This window comes from Nomascus leucogenys, chromosome 14 (genome assembly GCF_006542625.1).
Source record: "Nomascus leucogenys isolate Asia chromosome 14, Asia_NLE_v1, whole genome shotgun sequence".
Classification (NCBI taxonomy): Eukaryota; Metazoa; Chordata; class Mammalia; order Primates; family Hylobatidae; genus Nomascus; species Nomascus leucogenys.
In genome coordinates this window covers 27,395,912-27,409,008 of record NC_044394.1, presented here as the reverse complement: position 1 = coordinate 27,409,008, position 13,097 = coordinate 27,395,912, and the positions used below count along the sequence as shown (strand labels likewise).

The 13,097-nt window shown below is 39.4% G+C and overlaps 1 protein-coding gene across 7 annotated transcripts in view; it reads right to left on the bottom strand.

Annotated features, from left to right (window-relative positions):
* The window catches only part of EHBP1 (EH domain binding protein 1), a 354,447-nt gene that overhangs the window by 196,791 nt on the left and 144,559 nt on the right, over positions 1–13,097 (bottom strand). The gene's annotated exons all lie outside the window — the stretch shown is intronic.

Below are 13,097 nucleotides of genomic sequence, written 5' to 3'. Positions count from 1 at the left end.
GTTTCCAAAGTTAGAACCTAGGAATAACTTAGGTATAAACGATACAGCAAATAGATCCAGATTATTCAGTAGGAAAGAAATAAAATGATTGGAAGTAGAACACAGTCGTAAATTTGACATTAAAAGTACTGTTCGTTAACATTATAAACCTAAGGGCACATGCTAAATTTTATTTGAACTAAATCATTGAATATGCATTTATAATATGGCTGCCTGCAACTATTCATCTATTGAACAAATATTTATTTATCAGTCTGTGCCAAGACCTATTCTTGGGACACAAAAACAAACATGGTATTGTCCTTGTGGAATTTACATTCTATAGAGACACAAATTAACATGGAAACAGACTTAACAAATACCTACAGGCATACCACATTTTATTGCACTTCCCAGATATTGCATTTTTTATTAAGTAAAGAGGTTTTTTTTTGCTTAAAGCAACAAAAAATTTATTATCCAAACGTTGTGGGGATCAGAAGACTTGCTGGGCTAAAATTAAGATGTTCGCTAGGCTGCATTCCTTTCTGGAGCCTATAGGGAAGAATTTCCTTCCCTCCCTTTTCCAGTTTCTAGAAGCCACCCTTGTCTAGAAGTCTAGAAGCCACTCCTTAACTTGTGACCCCCTTCCTCCATCTTCAAAGCCAGCAACAGTGGGCCAAGTTGTTCTCACATCACATGCGATGACTTTCTCTTCTGCCATTCTCTACCATTTAAGCACTCTGGTAATTATATTGAGCCACACGGATAACCTAGCATACTTTCCACTATGTCACGGTCAGCTTATTAACAACCTTAATTCCATCTGCCACCTTACGAATTGAAGGTTTGTGACAACTCTAAGATTAGCAAGTCTATCAGCACCATTCTTCCAACAGGATGTGCTCACTTCATGTCTGTGTCACATTTTGGTAATTTGTACTGTTACAGGATCCTTGGGATGTAGCTTTTCTGGCTGGAAACTTCTGTGGTCAGTGGTGCCTTTGCCTTTTTTTGCTCAGGCCTGCTGGACTCATTCCACCCACTTGGCCTGGCATGCTGCACTTGGCTCACACTACCGACCTGGATCCCATGCCTACCAAGGGCGAGTCAGGCATGGAGTGATGAGGGGAGTGTGAGTGAGTGTGGGGTCTAGCCAATGTGCAGTCAGACACACCAGCTGCTGCAGCAGAGTGGAAAGCTCCATGTGTGGCATGGGCACCAGCTCTCTGCAAGGCTGCAGGTAGACCAGGTGCACTACAGTTTCCACATCTGGCACTGGGAATGTCGTGGCACCTGGAAGCTTGGAGATGCCAGGAACCTCAGGGCCCCAGAGAGGGAGTCACAGCCCTGGCATGGGGAGCTCCCAGATACGTGCTCCCTGATGGGCAGCAGCTCTTCTCTCCTTCTCTTCACCTGCAATGTGGTGAGCAAGGGGCATGTTGCAGCACTGTTTGTGTTACAGTTCTTTTAACCCTGCCATTCAATGGGGCTAAAAGAGCTGAGTTCTGGTCCTACAACCAGGAAGAATGAGGTACAGAGACAAGTGGAGGGTGAGCAAGATAAAGAGGAGCTTTACTGAGCAATAGAACAGCTCAGAGGAGACTCGCACTGGGTAACTCCTTTCCACAAGCAGGGTGTCCTGACGAGTGTTCAGCTCCTAGCAGAGAGGAGACCCCGGAGTGGGAAGCTCTTCTCTGCAGGTAGGTAATCCTGTCAACTCTGCAGCTCTCAGCAGAGAGGAGACCTTGGAGTGGGTTGCTCCTCTTTACAGGCAGGTCGTCCCATTGTCTTTCTAGATCTCAGCAGACAGGAGGCCCTGGAATGGGTTGCTCCTCTTTGCAACTGGTTATCTCAGTGTCTTCCAAGCTCTCAGCAGAGCAGAGGTCCGGGAGTGGGTTGTTCCTCTCTGCAGGCAAGTAGTCCCATCAACTTCCCAGCTCTGAGAAGAGAAGAGGCCCTGGAATGGGTTGCTTCTCTCTGCAGCTGATTGTCCTGATATCTGCTCAGCTCTGACAGAGCCCAGGGCTTTCATGGGCCTCAGAGAAGAGGAATTGCATGCTGATTGGTCCATGGGCGGCCTGGAAAAAGCACCACAACCTCCCACTCTGGTCTGTGGAACTGGCAGCCTGGCCCCCAGCCTTCAGGCCCTCCCTGGCCTGAAGGTGGGGCCTCACCGGAGACCCTCCTCCTTCTACCCAGGAACCTACCTCCTGCTGCCATTCATGGTGCCTAGGGTGTAGGTGCCAATGGGTGCCTGCAGGCCAGCATGGAGCTGCCCTCAGCCACCCATCGGCTTCCCTCCTATGCTCATCGGCGCCCAAAATCCAGAAGGGGTCTGGTGCCGAGGTGGCAGGGGACTGGTGTGTCAGCACTGCCCTGAGCATGTGCACAACTGGCTGGGCTGTGTCAGCACCTGAGCTCAGCTCCAACTTTGTTCCAAGATTGGAGCAGTTGCCAACAGCAGGGAGAAGCCAGACAGCAGGAGCAGGCACTTCCGAGGCTGAGAGGGCAGGGGAAGCCTTCCCAGGCCCACAAGTGTGCAGGGATGTCTGGGTCTGTAGCTGCAGTTTGGACAAGCTGTGCTGGGGGGTTAGGGCTCCTGCCTGCTTCCTGCAGTGGGAGGCCCAGGTCCACAGCCTCAACTTGGGCAGCTTCAGCTGCACCCAGGAGGGCAGGGCTCCCGCCTGCTCCAGGGTCCAAGAGCAGAGGGGTACCTGGCTCTGCAGCATGGCTTGGGCAGATTCAGTAGCACCCAGGGAGCTCCAGCCCCAGCTCAGAAGGGGCGGGGCTCCTGCTTGTCCCCAGTTCCCACCAGCTGCTTGGAGTGTGTGGCCTCAGCCACGCCTCCCCGCTGTAGCAGGCATGAAGGCAGTCGCCACTCCAGATGGCCCGCTGCTGCCATCATCACCATATTCTAAACCTTTTCATTATATCTGTTAGGTGATTTGTGATGAGTGATCTTTGCTGTTACCACTAAAATTGTTTTGGGCTGCAATGCACCACACCCATCTAAGATGGCAAACTTCATCAATAATGTGTGCATTCTGACTGCTCCACCTGGTTGTTCCCCCATCTGCCATTCCCCAGACCTTATTTTCTCAGACACAACAATATTGAAACTAGGCAAGTTAAACCCTGTAAAGGCCACTAAGTGTTCAAATGAAAGGAAGAGTTGTATGTCTCTCCCTTTAAATGAAAAGCTAGAAATGATTAAGTTTTGTGAGGAAGGCATGTCTAAACCAAAGACAGTCTGAATGCTAGGCCTCTTGTGCTAAACAGTTAGACAAGTTATGAATGCAAAGAAAAAATTCTTGAAGGAAATTAAAAGTTCTACCCCAGTGAACACATGAAAGATTTAAAAAATGCATAAAGCCTTATTGCTGATGCAGAGAAAGCTTTAATGGTCTGGATAGAACAACAAACCAGCCATAGCATTCCCTTAAGCCAAAGCCTAATCCAGAGCAAGGCCCTAACTCTATTCAATTCTGTGAAGGCTGAGAGAGGTGAGGAAGCTGCAGAAGAAAAGTCTGAAGCTAACGTAGCTTCAACTTGTGTCGATACTGAAGAATGTGACTTCAAGTTGAAGTCGATGCTCATTTACCATTCCAGAAAATCGTAGGGCCCTTAAAAATGATGCTAAATGTACTCTGCCTGTGCTATATAAATGCAACAACAAAGCCTGGATGACAGCATATCTTTTTACAGCATGGTTTACTGAATATTTTAAGACCATTGTTGAGACCTGCTGTGCAGAGAAAAAGATGTCTTCCAAAGTATTACTACTCATTCCTTTTTAGCATGCTCCCTAAAAAAGTAACATCACTGCTCACTGACAATGCACCAGGTCACCCAAGAGCTGTGATGGAGATACACAAGTGATTAGTGTTGTTTCTGCAGCACACGGTTCAAGGAGTAATTTTGATTTTCAAGTCTTATTATTTAAGAAATACATTTTGTAAGATATAGCTCTTGCAGGTAGTGATTCCTCTAATGATCTCGGCAGTCAATTGAAAACCTCTTGGAAAGGATTCACTGTTCTAGATATCATTAAGAATTTTGTGATTCATGGGAGGAGGTCAAAATATCAACATCAACAGGAGTTTCGAAAAAGGAAGAGGCTGATTCTGATCTTCATGGTTGACTCTGAGGCATTCAAGACTTCAGTGGAGGAAGTAACCACAGATGTGGTGGAAACAGCAAGAGAACCAGCATTAGAAGTGCAGCCTAAAGATATCACTGAATTGCTGCAATCTCATGATAAAACCTGAAAGGATGAGGAGTTGCTTCTCTGGATGAACAAAGAAAGTAGCTTCTTGACATGGAACCAACTCCTGGTGAAGATGCTGTGACATAATGGTATTGCACACTTAACAGACTACAGTATAGTGTAAACATAACTTTTGTATACACTGGGAAATCAAAAAATGTGTGTGACTTGCTTTACTGCATTATTTGTTTTATTGTGGTGGTCTGGAACCAAACTCACAATATCTCCAAGGAATGCAGGTATGAAAATACTAGGCTGTCAGAGGTATGTTATAGATCTTTCAGCAAAATATATATGAAAAGTTGATAAGCTTATCAACTTCCCTTTTCTAAATGAGTAAATATATTTTGCATAACCAAAATTGCTTGAGATAGTCAAAGTAAACCATAGAAAATAGAAAGTAAACACAATTAATACCAATTGAACTTTTCATCCCAATTTGAACAGTAGGAGCTAAATAGTCAGACTTACAAAGTTTCTTCTTCCATCTTGTTTTGCCAATAGTTTTAAATCATACTCTGACTCAAGGTAACCTAGCAAATTTCTCAGTAGGCAGAATTAATTCATAAATTAGATAATTTACCTGCCTCTAGCAGTCACTGTAATTTTGTAATTTTTAGGAAAAATATAATGGAGTGTAGGATCAATGTTAAGTGATTACCAGTCTCATGACTGATTTTTTTTCACTCTTTACTAGTTGGGCATTTTTCAAAATTTACAAATGATTTATTTTTAACTTTAAAAATATTAATAACTTTGAACATATAAAAAGAAATATTAACAACAGCAGCTAACAATTACTAAGCAGTGGGAAAGGCTTTGCATCCATTATCAGTTCTCATAAATAATCAAAAAAGAATTATTATTCACATCTTACCATGTATATCAGTATTATTTATTTGCCCCACAGGAATAACTTTGTAAATACAAAATATGAATAACTTTGAAAATATAAAATATAAAAAGAAATAATAGCAGTTAATTATTAAACAGTAGGAAAGGCTTTGCATCCACAATCAGTTGATTCTCATAAATAACCAAAGAAGTATTATCCACATTTTATCATGTATCTTAGTATTATTTATTAGTCCTATATTCCTATATGTGCAATAGGTCAAAAAATGTTTACACAGTGCTCAAATATTTGTAGTTTTCTTTATATAGCTAAGACGTTTTAATTACTTTATGTTCCTAAAAGTAATCTTAATGAGAGAAGAAATCAATCATTTATTAAACATCTTATATTTGAGCACTGCAGGGAATACAAAAGTATTAGAGTTAGTCCTTACCTTCAAAACATTAATATTGTTCCATAGAATTTTAGGTATAATGTCGGCATTTTAAAAAATACTATCAAGATGACTCTATTAACATGACTGAATTATTTTTCCGAACGCTTAGAGTATGTCTTCCTCATCATCATGCTTTTGGTGACATCTAAAATCACTTATGGCCATTTCCTCATTAACTAATTCAAAGTAATCTCTTCTTTACATTCTCTTCACTAATGACAAACTGTCCTAGTAGTTTCTACCATTCATCCTTAGCTTAAGTAAATCCCTGCTTCACTCCTAGAACTTCTGCTTCTACAACTTTCATTTACATTAACAGAGTGAAAAGGTAATTTTGATTATCTATACCAATGCTTCCCTTATTTGGTTTGCAAATAAATGTTAACACAAATCATAAAAAAGCAATGTCCAAATAAAACCACTTATCTATTCAATAAGCATTTATCAAGTACCTATTACATGCCTGTGCTAGTACCTGCTCTCATGGCTTTATATTTTAGTGGGACAGATAGGCAAGTAAAGTAATATATACTGTATGATAAACGTTATCATTGAGATAGCACTGTAGGCTACAGGAAACTAACTGAAAGAGAGATATATAACTCAGAGGTTAGGAGGGCTTTCTGGATTTTTATCTATATTTGAGCTAACACAAGACAAACAGACATTATGATTATTAAAATAAAAGAGGATATGGATGAGGATAAAGGGAGACAGAACATGACATACTTGAAGAACTGCAAATTGGAGTTTAAGATGCCAGCGATAGGAAATGGAATGAGATGGGGCTGGCAAATGTCCTATCATGAAGATTGTTGTGATCAAACTAAAGAATTTGAACTTTATTCTGAGAGTTATGGGAATCTAGCGTACTTCAGAAACTACATTCCAGCAGCAACATGGTGGCAGCATTTGGGAAGAAAGGATAGGAAGCAAGACAAAGCATCACCACTCCATGAGGGAAGGCACTCAATAAATACTTGTTAATTGAAGAATAAATTAAGAAGATCTGATGATTAATTTGGCATAGAGGATAGGCAAAGAAATCTAGGATAAGTGCTATGTTTGTGTGTTGGATGACTATGGATAGCAACTGAGACTGGGCTATTAGTTTTAGACAGCTGGTGAAACTTCCCATGCAAATACTTCAATTGGCAGTTGCTATGTGGGTCAAAACTCTAAAATATATAATTTCGTTATGTATTTCTCTTTCTAAAAAAAGTACTTTTCTGTTTCTTCCAATTTTCTACAATGTTTTACTTTTACAATTGGAAAAAATTAACTTAAAAGAAAATTTATAACAAAAATTTATTCCTGGAATTTTTTTAATGGGAAGTTTTTTTCAGTTACATGCTACCCTGACCAAAAGTACTACCCAACCCAATATATTTATATAATACTTTATTACTTTATAAAGTCTTGTTTCACAGAAAATTGAAAACGTTTGGAAAATGCTAATAATGTCATATTTCATGAAAATTTCTCCCCTACTACTATACAAATTGAGCAATAAACCCATATATTTCCTGTAACTGTATGTCAGTATGGACCTGCTTCACATTGATGAGAATAAGAAGAGAAACTAAATTAGGGTCAGGCAATCAAAGCAAAGGGTCAAATAATTTGAGATTCTTCCTTACAGTAAGGAAGGCAAAAGAAGATAGAAATTGACCACCAGAGATTATCACATTGAACAAAAAAAGGTGGGGATGGGGATGGCAGCATGACAAGTGACGAGTAGGTGGCTTTTTCCTTTTAAGAAAGTCTGTAGTTAAAAGAAAAAAAATACTTTCTAGAGGCCAGGCGCGGTGGCTCACGCCTGTAATCCCAGCAATTTGGGAGGCTGAGGTGGGCGGATCACGAGGTCAGGAGATCGAGACCATCCTGGGTAACATGGTGAAACCCTGTCTCTACTAAAAATACAAAAAATTAGCCAGACGTGGTGGCGGGCACCTGTAGTCCCAGCTACTCAGGAGGCTGAGGCAGGAGAATGGTGTGAACCCGGGAGGCAGAGCTTGCAGTGAGCCGAGATTGCGCCACTGTACTCCAGCCTGGGTGACAGAGCCAGACTGTCTCAACAACAACAACAAAAAAAAACTTTCTAGAGGCTAGAATATACCTGCAAATCTTGCAGTATCTTCGTTATTCTCTAAATTATAACAAGATTCAGTTATGTCTTATTTTAAGATGGTCTAAAATAGTAACTCTTCAACTTTCTGGCAGAGATCAAGGTAAAAAAGATGTCACTTTCTCCACAGGCTTAAGCCCATAAATATGTGATTGCCTCTTTTAGGATACTAGCATCTCCTGATTCTCCTCCTATCTCAGACAGAGAGTTCTGTCTCAGTCTGTTTTAATAATAATTACTCTTCCCTCTGCCTAGGATCCCATCATAGGTCCCATTTTTCCCCTAAATCTGTTCTTTTTGAAAGAATTCATCTATTCTCTTGGCTTAACTACAAACACATAAATGAAGATAATTCTCAAATACATACTGAGTGCCAGACTTGAATTACCAACTACCTAATGGGCACTTCTACTCTAATGATCCTAGATAGTCCCCTCACACACTTAATATATTAAAAATAGAATTCAACAGCTGTGCTACTATGTCATGTTCATCTTGTATTTCTAACAACTAGCAATTTTAAGCCCATAGCTAGTACTTAATGTATGTTGTAAATGAATGAATGAATGAACCGAATGAGTCATAATACTTTGCATCATCTTATAAAGGCAGGAAGATATAAAATATCCTTTATTTTTACATTATAGATACACTGTTTTATTTATCTAAGTATCTCTATGTCTACGCATGTATGCATGTATCTATAATGTTTCATTTATCTATAGAAATGTTATATTTTAAGCCACCACTTCAAAATTTGGTGACTTAAAACAACAAATTATTATCTCTCAAAGTTCTGTGGGTTGACTGGACTTAGCTGGGTAGTTCATTGTAGTTAGATGGCAGTGGGCTGAAGTCATCTGAAAGCTTGACAGGGCTGGATGTCCAAAATGGCTTTACTCACGTTTGATCTTGGCTGAAAAGGCTAGAACAACTCACAGATGGCCCAGCATCTCTCTGTCTCTCCAAGTGGCCCATCCACATGGCTAGTTTGGGGTTCCTCTCAGCAATGCAGTCTCAGGGTACAAGAACTTTTTACATGACAGCTGGTTTTTCCTAGAGCATGCATTATGAGAGGACCAAGCAGAAGCTAAAAGGCATCTTCCAACTTAGTTTTGGAAGTTACATAGTCACTTCTATTTTATTATATTGGTAAAGTGACTTACCGGGCCAGCTCAGCTGCAAAGAAGGAAATTATAAAAGAGCATGAATATTGGGAGGTGTTAATTCATTAGGACACAGTCAGGAGACCAGCTATACCACACAGTAGATTAATAAATCAGAAAGTTAGAAATCATTCATTTTCTTACAAACCTAACATATTTACTATAATTTTTACATGCTACTTTCCAGTATTTTACTTACACATACACATAAAGGCACAAATCTTAGACTGTACAATTTAATGAATTTTGACAGACATATACACCCATGTGACCCAAGCTGCATAACATCTGCAACATCTTCCAAAGTTCTCTCTTGCCTCTTTTCAGTCAATCCCCAGTCCCACAGGCTATCACTATTTCAATGTTTTTCACACAGGATTAGTTTTGCCTTTTCTAAAAACATCACATAAGTGAAATCATATAGTATATCTTTTATGTAAAGCCTCTTTCACTAAGCATAATGGTTTTGAGGTACATCTATGTTGTAGGGCATATCAGTAGTTCATTTTTATTGCTGAGTAGTATTCCATTCATGAACATACTACAGTTTAGCCATTCTTCTGTTGATGTACACCTGAGCTATTTTCAGTTTGGGACTATTACGAATAAATTGCTATGAATATCGTTGTGCAAATCCTTTTGGAGACATACGTTTTCATTTATTTGGGGTAAATACCAAGGAGGGGAATTTTTGGGTCAGAGGGTAGGCATATGTTTAGTGTTGTAAGAAACTTACTATGTGCTGGGCATGGTGGCTCACACCTGTAATCCCACCACTTTGGGAGGCCAAGGTGGGAGGATCACTTGAGATCAGAAGTTCGAGGACAGCCTGGCCAACATGGTGAAACCCTATCTCTAATAAAAATACAAAAAAAATTAGCTGGGCATGGTGGTGTACACCTGTAGTCCCAGCTACTCAAGAGGCTGGGGCAGGAGAATCACTTGAACCTGGGAGGTGGAGGTTGCAGTGAGCTGAAATCATGCTACTGCACTCCAGCCTGGGTGACAGAGTGAGACTGTCTCAAGGAAAAAAAAAAAAAAAAAAAAAAAGAAACTCATTATGTGATGGTACTATTATACATTCTACCAACAATGGATGAGAGTTTGTTGGTCCACATCCTTGTCAACATTTAGTATTGCCAATCTTTTAAATTTTAACCATTCTAGTAGATACAGAGTTATATCTCACTGTGATTTTAATTTGCATCTCCCTGATTAAAAGTGATGTATTTTTAGGCTGGGTGCGGTGGCTCACACTTGTAATCCCAGCACTTTGGGAGGCCAAGGCGGGCGGATCACAAGGTCAGGAGATCGAGACCACGGTGAAACCCCGTCTCTACTAAAAATACAAAAAATTAGCCAGGCGTGGTGGCGGGCGCCTGTAGTCCCAGCTACTCAGAGAGGCTGAGGCAGAAGAATGGCGTGAACCCGGGAGGCAGAGCTTGCAGTGAGCTGAGATTGCACCACTGCATTCCAGCCTGGGCGACAGAGCGACCCTCCGTCTCCAAAAAGAAAAAAAAAGTGATGTATTTTTGATGTGCCATTTGGCTAGTGATAGATCTTTCTTTGTGAACCATATGTCCAAATCTTTGTCCATTTTAAAAAAATAAGGTCGCATGTCTTTTTTATTATTTAGCTGTAAGGCATTTTTATAAAAATCTGTTCTGGAAACAAGATCTGTGACAGATATATGCTTTGTGACTATTTTCTTCTAATCTATGACTTGCTCGTACATTTTCTTAATGGTCTTCTTTTTTCCTAAGAGACAGGGTCTCACTATGTTACCCAGGCTGGACTTGAATTCCTGAGCTCAAGCTATCTTCCCACCTCAGCCTCCGAGTAGCTAGGACTACAAGTGCGTGCCACTATGCCTGGCTTTTTAAATAATCTATTTTGATGAGTGTAAGTTTTAAATTTTGATTAAGTTTAATCTATCAAATTTTTCCTTTCTGGTTATTGCTTTCTGTGTCATCTGTTAAAACCCTCTGCCTACCATGAGGACAAAAACACAGGATTCTAGGTTTTTGTTTTGCTTTTTTTCAGAAGCTTCATCACTTTACAGTTTTGTATTTAGGTCTATGATCTATCTTGAATTAATGTTTGTTATTAATTATAATGAATACACTGAATTAATGTATGTGGAGAGGTGGGGGTTGAGGTTCATTTTCCATACAAACATCCAGTTGTTCAGCATCATTTATTGAAAAGACTTTTTCCCCCACTGGATTATGCTGACAACTTTGTTGAAATTAAATGACCACGTTTGGGTATATTTCAGGACTTTGTTTTGTTCTGTTGATCTATTTATCCTATGCCAATTTGACAGTATCTTGATTACTATAGCTTTATAGTAAATTTTCATGCCAGGTAGCATTACTATTATAATTCAGTTCTTTCTCAAGATTCTTTTGGTTATTTTGCACCCCCAAATATACTTTAGAATCACTTTTGAATTTCTTTATTTTTAAAAAACACCTGCTAGGATTATGACTGGCATTGAGTTGGATTTATAGATTGATTTGAGGAAAAATGATATCTTAACAATACTGCATCTTCTAATCTATGAACACAGGTTATCTCTCCACTTATTAAGGTCTTCTTTAATTACCTTCAGTAATATATTATAATTTTTAGTTAGAGGTTTTTCACATCTTATGTCAAATTTATTTCTTAAGTCTGTTTTTTATTTACCTCTACTCTAAATGAAATTTTTTAAATTTCATTTTCCAAATGTTTGTTGTTCATATATAAAAATACAGTAGATTTTTCTATATTGATCTTATATCCTGTGACTTTGCTAGAACTTCAAATATAATGTTGAATGGTAAGAGCAAACATCCTTGCCTTGTTCCCAATCTTAGGGGGAAAACTGTTCAATGTTTCACCATTAAGTATGATGTTAGCTGTAGCTTTTCATGAATGTCCTTTATCAAAATAAATAAATTCTCTTCTATTGAAACTTTTCTAAGAAACTTGGTGTTGAATTTTGTCAAATGTTCCTTTCTGTATCTGTTGAATTGATTATATAATTTTTTTCCTTTATTAATGTGGTTAAACTAACCTTGAATTCCTAGGATAAATCCTTAGTGAACTCATTTAGGTACTTTGAATATTAATTGTCTCCTGGCTCCTCCCCTAAATACTGGAAGGCTTCTGACTTCTTTTTTAGAGCCCCCGTTCCCATCCAAGCCCTGTCAGATGGGTTCTCGGTATCAGTAGAACTCTCCCAGAGCCTCAGGAGTTGGGGAAGCTAGATTATGTTTAGTGTCATAAGTACAAATAAAGCAGCATTAGCATTTAAGAGTGACAGAGAAAGCAAGCTGAATTTATAGTCTGTGTTTTCTGCTACCATTGCTATTCTCTGAGTTGATATATTTGAGTTCTAAGACTGCAAAGATATATTCCTGATGATGTCAGTCTCTCATCCTAGGGTTTCAAACTCCTTTAAAAATAAGGTAGCTATGATACCTTATAAACTTATTGCCTCAAGGGATCAGAATTGCCCTACCTCTTTGCTTTCCTCCTATTCCCAACCTTAGTGACTAAATAACAGAGGCAGTTTTCCAGATATTCTCATCCTTTTAACTGACCTCCAAAATAGTTGGCCATTTTAATTTATTTAAACAAATTTTTTTTTGGCTAAGGCAATCCTCTCACCTCAACCTCCAAGTAGCTGGGACTACAGGCACATGCCACTAAGCCTGGCTAATCTTTTTTTTTTTAATTGAGCCCATAACAATCCTATGATTTTGTTCATGAGATGCCTAGGTACTGGTGGGTGGATGCCAGGTAAAAACCAGAAGCAAATTAATGGTCCTACTCTCTGACCAGAGTCCCATATTTATTTTAAGGAACCTTCTAATAAAAGGTGGGATACCTATTTATCTCCATTCATAGCCCTAGTAAGTAGAATTTAATCTCAGAGGGCTGAGTCATACCATCATCAGCTCTAGCTCCTCAATATGTAATTGGTATCTCCTCTACTACCATCTGTGCTGTTAGATTTTGTTCCCTGAAGGTAGCCAATACGTCACTCTCTCTTCCTTCTCCCAAATTAACTTTATCAACTATGGGAAAAGGATTAACAAACACCAGGAAACATTGCTTATGGTAAAAATCAAACCTGATTGACAAATTGCATCTGGATGGGAAGATTCTGAATGAACTATATAGCTGGTGTAAGGCTACAGGTTTTAGCTTCTCTGAATGTGGAGACTCTTATAAATGTGCATGTCCCTTATAGGAACCTTGGAAACTGTACC